This window comes from Dreissena polymorpha, chromosome 2 (assembly GCF_020536995.1).
Source record: "Dreissena polymorpha isolate Duluth1 chromosome 2, UMN_Dpol_1.0, whole genome shotgun sequence".
NCBI lineage: Eukaryota > Metazoa > Mollusca > Bivalvia > Myida > Dreissenidae > Dreissena > Dreissena polymorpha.
Window position 1 is genome coordinate 84067482 of NC_068356.1, and position 10783 is coordinate 84078264.

General features: G+C 35.5%; 1 long non-coding RNA gene across 1 annotated transcript; it reads right to left on the reverse strand.

Moving 5' to 3' along the window:
- Positions 1-2682: 2682 nt before the first annotated feature.
- LOC127867876 (uncharacterized) lies at positions 2683-10534 on the reverse strand. The gene is made up of 4 exons (XR_008043777.1): positions 10424-10534; positions 7828-7943; positions 4542-4590; positions 2683-3234 (listed from the first exon to the last, which is right to left on the reverse strand). It is a non-coding gene; the product is annotated as an uncharacterized LOC127867876 (long non-coding RNA).
- Between the last annotated feature and the right edge of the window lie 249 nt (positions 10535-10783).

Genomic DNA, 10783 nt, shown 5'->3' on the forward strand with positions numbered 1-10783 from the left:
TTGATGAACATTCAATAGATGATCCTTTCCCGTCGGAAACGATTACCACGCCGTGACCTCCCTGTCGTACTGTAATGAGACACAACACACTAGTTTTAAACTAGACATCATCTAGATACAACTTCTGACCAAGTTTGGTGAAGCTCTGATGAAAACTACTTGAATTTGAGAGCGGACAACGTGCTGAATGTTTAAAACGCACCCCGTGACCTAGTTTTTGACCCGACAAGGCCCATGATTGAACGTGGCCTAGACATTATGTACAAACAACTTCTGACCAAGTTTGGTGAAGATCGGATCAAAACTACTTGAATTAGAGAGCGAACACGGACGGACCGACCGACAGACCGACCGACAGACAAGCACACTCCTATAAACGCTCCTAAACTTCGTTTAGTGGGGGTATAATTAATTGTCATTTAATTGTACAAGATACGTATTGCTGCAAAGCATCAAAGGGCGTCGGGAATTTCAGTGTAAAAGGCACTCAATGAAGTTACATGGAACAATTTTTTTCTACTGTAAATATTAATATATTTGCCGATTATTTTAAACAAAATAGAAAAAGATACTGGTATAACCATTATCTATGATTTTGTGTTATAACTCCCAAATAACCATTATCTATGATGGTGTGTTATAACCCCCAAATAACCATTATCTATGATTTTGTGTTGTAACCCCCAAATATTTCATAGTTCATTTTATTAACATTGGTTTCCTTTTTTAGCGAGGCTGTTTCGGAGAAAACCCGAGCTATTGTAATAGCCAGCTCTTCCGCCGTCCGCCGTACGCCGTCCGCCGTAGGCGTCGTGCTAAAACCTTAACATTGGCTCTAAAATCAAAGTGCTTCCACCAACAACTTTGAAACTTCATATGAAGATGCACCTTGATGATTTCTACACGCCACACCCATTTTGGGTCACTAGGTCAAAGGTCAAGGTCACTGTGACCTCTAATATCAAACTTTAACATAGGCTCTAAAATCAAAGTGCTTCCACCTACATGTTTGAAACTTCATATGTGGTTGCACCTTGATGAGTTCTACATGCCACACCCATTTTTGGGTCACTAGGTCAAAGGTTAAGGTCACTGTGACCTCTTATATAAAACTTTATAAAAAGCCTTAACATTGCCTCTAAAATCAATGTGCTTCAACCTACAACTTTGAAACTTCATATGTAGATGAACCTTGATAAGTTCTACACGCCACACCCATTTTTAGGTCACTAGGTCAAAGGTCAAGGTCACTGTGACCTCTAATATCAAACTTTAACATAGGCTCTAAAATCAAAGTGCTTCCACCTACAACTTTGAAACTTCATATGTAGTTGCACCTTGATGAGTTCTACATGCCACACTCATTTTAAGGTCACTAGGTCAAAGGTCATTGTGACCTCTAATATAAAACTTTAACAAAAACCTTAACATTGCCTCTTAAATCAAAGTGCTTCCACCTACAACTTTGAAACTTCATATGTAGATGTACCTTGATGACTTCTACACGCCACACCCATTTTGGGTCACTAGGTCAAAGGTCAAGGTCACTGTGACCTCTAAAAAAAATGTCTGACAAGCTTTCGCAGCCGAGCGTGGCACCCGTTATGCGGAGCTCTTGCTTTTACTGGCATCCGTGTGCAGTTTTCATAAATGGAACAGAACTGTGTAGGTTGTAAAAAATCTGTTACATCTTGTAAGCGTAATTTCATATTTTTCTCAACTTCAAGGGGAGATGATTCTAAACTTATTCGTACGTTGCTCATTTACGATAGGGGTTGAGTACTCATTGATTAAGAATGTTTATCTTAATAATATCTGATTTCGGATCGTATATGGGTCAGCTAGGGTCAAAAATTAGGTCACCGGGCCAATTCTAGTAAAACCTTGTGTAGATGAAAGAGGTCACAGTTTTCATTTTGTCAGAATGTATTTATTAATGAAATCTGGATTGGGATTGTATATGGGTCTGATAGAATTTAAGTTGATGTAGCAGGTTAGTAAGGTGAGCGATTCAGGGCCATCATGGCCCTCTTGTTTGTTTTTATTATGCCCATGAAATATATGTGTGAGAGGTTGGGGGGGGGGGGTCGTAAACACATTAAAACTTGTACAGTGTTTTCGTATCAATGTAGCATCCCCAGCTAAAAAATGTTTATACCATAATGTTTTTTTTATTGCATATATAATGAAAGAACTCATTAACACAAACTCAAAACACTTTGAATTTTTCAAATATCTCTACTACATCTTAAGTTTTGAGATTTTAAAGTTCCGAATTTTCCCCAAAATTTTGCCACTTTTGGTATCTAGAAGACTGATTTCGCAGGAATTCGCGGCACCGACACAGATGATGTTTCAGTGTAAATTATTGTAAAAATTTTATTTATTGAGATATCTTCATGAAACTTGGTATGCATATGTTAAATGACATATGTTAAATGACATGCTCTTTTCATTTTTAAGGTCCATTTTCTCTATCTGTGCAAACAAATGTGCAAGTGCAAACATGTTTTTCCTATAAAAACCATGATGTCATTATTCGTTGTTTTTTGTAAGTTAATAACTGTATGTCGCATTACTTTGATGTCATTCCCAAACTGCTATTGTCTATTTAAATTTTTACATAAAAGTTAACATATTAAACATGTCAATATAAGTAAAATCATTAAACAAACAAACATGTGGTTGAACAGAATACATGTATTGCCAATACACACAAATAGACATAATACATTGAGTACAAAATTATAAAAATGTCCCTTAATAGTTTACATACAGGATGATTATCTATAATGAATATAATGTTTTTTCCTTTTATAACAGAATAAATTCACAAACAAATATATATAAACATTAATAAAACTAAAATATAATTATGGTCACAACGAGTAATATTTTCATCCCCGCCATCAATATAACGAGGAATAATGTCCACGGTCACATAAATGCTAGGGTGGTACGTTTCACAACATTCGTATGTTCCATACGTGTCGTTACCTATATGATTGATATGCAGAATTCCTCCGCGTCCAGTGTAAGAAATATTATATGTGTTTTCAAGACCTTTAACAAGCAAAAGACATTTTTTAATTACTGCATCACAATCTGCGATCGCAAATGATGCACCTTGGACTGGGCTGATAAATTTAAAAGTGATTTCGTAGTTTGATGAACATTCAATAGATGATCCTTTCCCGTCGGAAACCATTAGAAGGCCGTGACCTCCCTGTCGTACTGTAATGAGACACAACACACTAGTTTTACACTAGACATCATCTAGATACAACTTCTGACCAAGTTTGGTGAAGCTCTGATGAAAACTACTTGAATTTGAGAGCGGACAACGTGCTGAATGTTTAAAACGCACCCCGTGACCTAGTTTTTGACCCGACAAGGCCCATGATTGAACGTGGCCTAGACATTATGTACAAACAACTTCTGACCAAGTTTGGTGAAGATCGGATCAAAACTACTTGAATTAGAGAGCGAACACGGACGGACCGACCGACAGACCGACCGACAGACAAGCACACTCCTATAAACGCTCCTAAACTTCGTTTAGTGGGGGTATAATTAATTGTCATTTAATTGTACAAGATAAGTATTGCTGCAAAGCATCAAAGGGCGTCGGGAATTTCAGTGTAAAAGGCACTCAATGAAGTTACATGGAACAATTTTTTTCTACTGTAAATATTAATATATTTGCCGATTATTTTAAACAAAATAGAAAAAGATACTGGTATAACCATTATCTATGATTTTGTGTTATAAATCCCAAATAACCATTATCTATGATGGTGTGTTATAACCCCCAAATAACCATTATCTATGATTTTGTGTTGTAACCCCCAAATATTTCATAGTTCATTTTATTAACATTGGTTTCCTTTTTTAGCGAGGCTGTTTCGGAGAAAACCCGAGCTATTGTAATAGCCAGCTCTTCCGCCGTCCGCCGTACGCCGTCCGCCGTAGGCGTCGTGCTAAAACCTTAACATTGGCTCTAAAATCAAAGTGCTTCCACCAACAACTTTGAAACTTCATATGAAGATGCACCTTGATGATTTCTACACGCCACACCCATTTTGGGTCACTAGGTCAAAGGTCAAGGTCACTGTGACCTCTAATATCAAACTTTAACATAGGCTCTAAAATCAAAGTGCTTCCACCTACATGTTTGAAACTTCATATGTGGTTGCACCTTGATGAGTTCTACATGCCACACCCATTTTTGGGTCACTAGGTCAAAGGTTAAGGTCACTGTGACCTCTTATATAAAATATTATTTGCGATTTTCATTTATTTGTGGTTCTATTGTCAACAAAACTTAAACTGGTAATTTGCATGCATTAAAACAATATATGACACTGCCTTAAAAGGAAATCTGCGTAAGAGGGCTGACATACAAATAATAACGCAATTGTTATTAACAATTTACGGGTCTACTTGACCGTAAAAAGTTATTTAAAGATATTGCAAACTGTTGACTCTGCTTACGATCAATATATTGACACTATATTAAGTCAATAAAGATATAATATTACCGTTTATAAGTATGCACCCAATCCAGAAGTCAAACAGAAACCGCATCATCTAAAATGAGAGAACATAAACATCATAATGCAACATCAATGACGGTGCATTGTGGACACACACATACCATTAAGCAATATTAATAAATTGAAAACCAAAATATATCGAGGATATTAGTTTTATATATATGTAAAATCAAACTAGCAAGCGACAATTTACAGCTTCACTTTTCTGAAAAAAAAGGTAAACTCCCAAAAGCAAACTCTTTTTTTGTTAAATCAAATGCTTTAATTACTAAATTTAAGTTGGTAACCTTATGGCGTTGTGGCTCGTATTATTTTCTCAACGATATGCAGTAATTTGGTTAACAAATCAACTCAAGCTGTTTTGGATTTCAATAAATATTTGCTGTGGATTTCAACTGCAAATGCTGGGGCTGCTAATGAGCCTATAAATATGCATAACGACTATGAATTGCAAAACATGGAAATGACGTTGTGAAATGTGTTGTCATGCCCATTTAAATGCAATCTGTGTTTTGAACAAGTCAAACATAAGGGACTGACCCAAACTAAAATATATTTAGTTTTTCAAACAAAATCAAACTCACGTATAACACAAGAGTAGAATGTTGTTCGCGCACATACCATATATTTAATCATACATTATTTGTATCATTCCTGTTTTACAATTTATGTGTATCATTTAGCTCCTTGTTAATATTTGGGACGGTGGTATAAACACAGTAACAAGTTTATTATCACAATGTTAATTGTAATCGGTAGTTTTTCAGTTTCAAGCATATTGTTCTGTGAAATGCACTGCACGTAAACCCAACATTGTAAAAAAAATTCAATAAGGTCACGACTGCTTTAAAACAAGATTATGCAGATGTGATAATCAAAATAGTGTGATTATGTGTTACATAGACAGTTAAGTTTTGCTAAAAATCAACTAAAAACTGGCCATTGACAAATCTAATCTGAATCTGATCTGAATATTTATAATTGTACTATTTATTATTGGAATGTATTCATACATAAATATGATTGTATACGTTTACGTTTGTTTGTGTTTAAATGTTAATTAATACCTAATTTCTGTTCGGATCAAGACGGCCGAAACACGGCCCTATTCATTTTTTTTCTACTAACAAGGTCAGTTACAACCTCTACAAATTACTTTAAAATCCTCTGCGTATTAAATATATTACAGCATGGCGCTGTTAAGTCGATTTCTTAACAAAAAGCATCAACTACAAAGAACATATCTTTCCTTTCAAAATATACCTTGACTTGTCGCAGTAGAAAAAAATGCACATTTTCACTTGTTCAAATGTTTTAAAATATGCAACTATATTGTTTCACGTGTAAATGAGAAAGACATTCCACGGCATTATACCGAGAGCAAACAAACATAATCTACATAATGAAGGATTTGATTTTATATATGTTATGAAAAGTAGTATCGTTTTCTTTTCTTCCGTCTTAAAAAAATAATCTATATTAAACTAGATCTACGTTTGTGAAACACATTGTCCCCTATTGTCCCCCTTTTTAAGCCACACCGAAGATAATTTAAAGAAAATTGTTAAGTCCAAGGCCCGTAATTTAGTAATTTAGCAAAACATCTATGGACTGGAACGAAACGCACACTTAATCTTAAAGCCATGTAGGTTGACTAACATAGCAAAATTCAGCATAATGTCTGAAAGCGTTGCGTAAAAACCCTACATAAACGGTTAATATAGAGAACATTTCCAAGTTCAATGCCATTAATTTCGCAAAAATCAATGGACTGTGACGAATTTCACACTTCATCTCTAGGTCATTCAAGTAGACTCACATACCAAAAATAAGCTCAATATCTAAAAGCATTGCGAAAACAAACCTCCGCAAAACGGTTATTATAGAAAAACATGGCAAAGGCCCATAAATTCGCAAAATTCAATGGACCAGAACAAAACATCATCAGTAGGTCATGTAGGTAGACTCACATACCAAATTCAGCTCTACATCTGAAAGTTTTGCGTTAAAAAAAACTCCGGAAAACGGTTATTATAGAGTATAGTCCATATAGGCCCATAAATTTGCCATCAATGTTCCGGAACACATTTCTCACTTCATCTGAATGTCATGCAGATAAACTCACTTACCAAAAATCAGCTCAATATCTGAAAGCGTTACGCCAACATCCCTCCGGAAAACGGAATGCCGGACAGACGGACAGACTGACGAACAGTGCGGGTGAGGGGGGGGGGCATAAAAAAGTAAAAATTACAACAACAAAAAAATCCATGCCGTGTATAAAACCTCCGATTTGACTGGAACCAGCATAGCTGGATCTAATCCTTGCCTTCATAACCTACAACGTGATGATAACCTAGCCACATGGTACAATAATTTTACCGTTGTTATGTTTACTTTTTATAATTAAGATAATTTAGTTTTAGTTAGTAGCCTATAAAACAAAATAAAGTGATATTACTTTTCCTAATATAATATTTAACTAACAAAAATAAAATCCTATCAAATCTGATAGGATTTGTTTGTGATGGCAGTGATTGTGTGTGTGTGAGCAAGAAACAACAACTCTGCGTGGAGAGAGCCGGTTTTCCTTTTTTAAACTCGACATGCTCCTTAAATTTATGAGACAAACGCATTTATTACGTAAAATTTGCCAAAACGCGTAGTACCCCGCCCAAAAAACTATGATTTTATCGCCCCATTGGTGCAAAAAGGTACCATGTGCCTTCTAATTTCAATGTCACGTGGTACCTTTTTGCACCAAGGACGCGTTATGTAAATACAGCTCCTTTGTTATGGTGCCTGGTTTGCGTTTTGGTCATAATATACTAAAAAGTTTCGCTATATAATTCAATCGAAAAGCAACATCTTTATGTGAAAATAAATGCAACATTTATAACATAGAGACCCCCATAACCATACCTTTTCTTTAATGCCATTCTAAGCGGAATCGATTTGTGCAATAAAAAAGATATGTCATGTACGAACCAAGAAAGAACTTGACAAAAGTCCAAATCGACTGTTTTTGCAAAAAAAATACGGCCGTTTTCTAGTGGAATGTAACCTTTTTCAGTGCAATGTTTTACTATAGTCTCTAAGTTTAACATATTTCAGGGATATGAAGTAGTATAAACACCTATTCATGCCCTACCACTATCCCCAAAAGATGAAACCAGAACAATAGTTTAAAGTGTAAAACATGTCTTCGAGTCAACTATATTTTTTTAGAGAGAAAAGCCCTAAATTAAACGATTATTTAGTATACTGTAACCTATAATTTATACTGTAAGACGCAATCTATAGGTAGCAGATCACGGTAGACACACTCTCTCGGAGCCCCGGACGCCTTCTTGATCTCCACCACGCTCAATTCAGAAAACAACGAACCTGCAATCATAAAAACACATTCACTGCACACAAGTAGTCTGAAACTTACATTATGATTTAAGATTTAAAAAAAAAAGAGCATATGGATTCAGTACAGGTGATACTATTGACAAAAGTGAAAGAATGGCAAGGCCGCAAACAGGGGATTCAAAATCAACTTTTTACCATGTACAAAAGTGGCAGGGGACGAAACAAAAGGAAATGATATTCTGCTTTTGGAATGATATTTTTACACGCAAAACATAGCACAACCCATCAAACCATGAATAAATACCTCGTTACGAGGTGGTTTTCGCGAAATAATTCACAGCGCGACACTACTAGCTTCCAGCTTAAAAAGAACCCAAAATACAATATGCCTACCGCAGTTGTCCTTCCTTAGTAACAAAGAACACAACAACAACAAGAGGTCATGACCCCACAGTTTCGCATTTGAAAATGGTCATATTCTTACGATTTTATGCAATTTGGGGGAACAATAAGACCTATTACCCTTAAATTTGACATTGAAACCTACCCTTTCCCAATATTTCACTTTTTCGCCAATTCGCATATACATAGATGGTGACGTCACTACGTTATTGTCAGTACGACCGGTGTGTACACAATGCTGTAAGACGCAATTATTGTACCACGTTGCTTGGCTATTATCACTTGGTTGTTTATAAAGGCAGGGATTTGATATCGAGCTATGCGCGGAACCAGTCTAGTCTCTGCGCGGATGTTAAATGAGCCGTCTGGTTTGATAATTCAGTTTAACCTTATTGATAACATCGATAATGTTTTAGCGATTAAAACAAGGCCCGTGTAAACGTATCTGTACCACTCGTTGGATATATGCAGTGATAATATTGAGTATTAAGTCGACAATTAATGCATCGATTGGTTTACCTACTAAGTGTGTCGTTGTTGATAGAAGTATTGATTTCATTAATAACGTTCAAGATGCTAAATCAAGACCGTTGTAAACATGTCTTCACCAGTCCTCATTATATGCAGTGTAAGCCTTGATAATAAACTGTGATCTTATCTTACAAAGAAAACAGCAAATAACGTGTTGAACGTACAGTCTAACCTGTCAATAAAGACCACTTAAGGGATTTGGTCGTTGTGGTCTTTGTTCACAGGTTGTCTTTATTTGCAGGGTTGATTGAAACTTTGCAAAATATGCTAGTAGGATTTTAACAGGTACCTTATCTATGTATGTGCTCTATTGTTTTAATAGTTGAATACTAATGCATGTATAATGTCATAAAGGATTGAAAATACAGTTTTGATTTTATATTTTTTATTTTAATTTCCTTATGTTTTTATTATTTATTTCATTAATCATATCATGTATAAATAACTATTGACATACATGAATATGTACTTGAACTGACAAATTCCGTATCGATAATCTTTGCACGTCATTTCACGGAGAAATTCAAGAAAGGAATGAATATCAAAATGTATGTTTGTAATCGGCATTGTAATAGACTTATCCCGGAAAAGCACGAGTTTAGAAAAACCCACTAATCACCCCAGTACAAACAACGCTGGTCCATTATATCAACCAATGATAGCTTACAGCTTACTTTAACGGTTGATACAGTGTGTGATCTTGAAAGGATTATGAACGGGTCAGCTTTATTTGTACAAGCAGATTAGTGGTTTTTCCGATATTTTCGGCAATTAGTGCATTAATCACGAGTCGCTAAAATACAAAAGCAACTTCTTACTCTTTCGACAAACTGATAAATGCATAAAAGAAGCAGGCGGCTACCAATTAGCAATGTGTGTAAAGTAAACAAACAACTGCTATCGAGTGAAGTAAACTTTCACTTGCCAATATCTCCATAGCGACCGACGAGTCTACTGGTTATATGTTTATCACATGACTATCACAGCGTCATGGTGGCCGTTTTTGTTATTGAAAGTTGCAAAATCGTTTATTGTTATGATTGAAGTGGTCTTTGTTAGGTATCAAAATGGACATTTTGGGAATGTAAAATGGCGGTCCTTGGTCTTTGTTCGCAGGTGGGCTTTATTCGCAGGTACAATATATAGTGAAATCGTTCGGGAGGAAATCTGAAATCGTTCGGGGGGAAATCGGTGCGGTCTTTATGGACAGGTGGTTTCTATTAAAGGGTGGTCGCTGGGACAGGTTGGACTGTATTTACAGAACACCAAAATGAGTCAGACTCATACATTACACACCATCTTGTTAACGAGCGTACACTCCCACCAATAAATCTATAAGTAAATAACTTAACAGGTGGCCATTTACTTAAACTTAAGTCGGTTTCAAGTATAAATATCACAAAGATTTACGGAAACTTTAAACTATCGTCTTACATTGGATTACAACATTTGCGCCAATATTATCCACTTTCGATTTCAAACAAAATAATTATTTCAGACGCTGGTTCAATTTAGATTGTTCTAAATCCTTTTTAAACGAAATATATAAAAGAGTATTAATATCAATCATTACTCACAAAAATGTATCAACTTAGTCCACTCCAAATGTACACAAATCGCCAATTCAGGCGTTTTTTCTTGAACCTTGAAGTACAAAAGATATATGTAAAGGTCGGAATACACTAAATAGTTTCCCTATATAATTCAATGTGAAAGCGACAACTTTAGGCCAAAATAAATGTAACATTTTGCACATAGAGACCCCCATAACCATACTTTTCTTTAAGGCCATTCTAAGAGGAATCAATTTATGCAATAAAAAAGATATGTCATGTTCAATGCAAGAAAGAACTTGACACAAATCAAAATCGACTGTTTTTGCAACTTTTTTTTCGGCCGTTTCTTAGTGGAATGTAACCTTTTTCAGTGCGATGGTT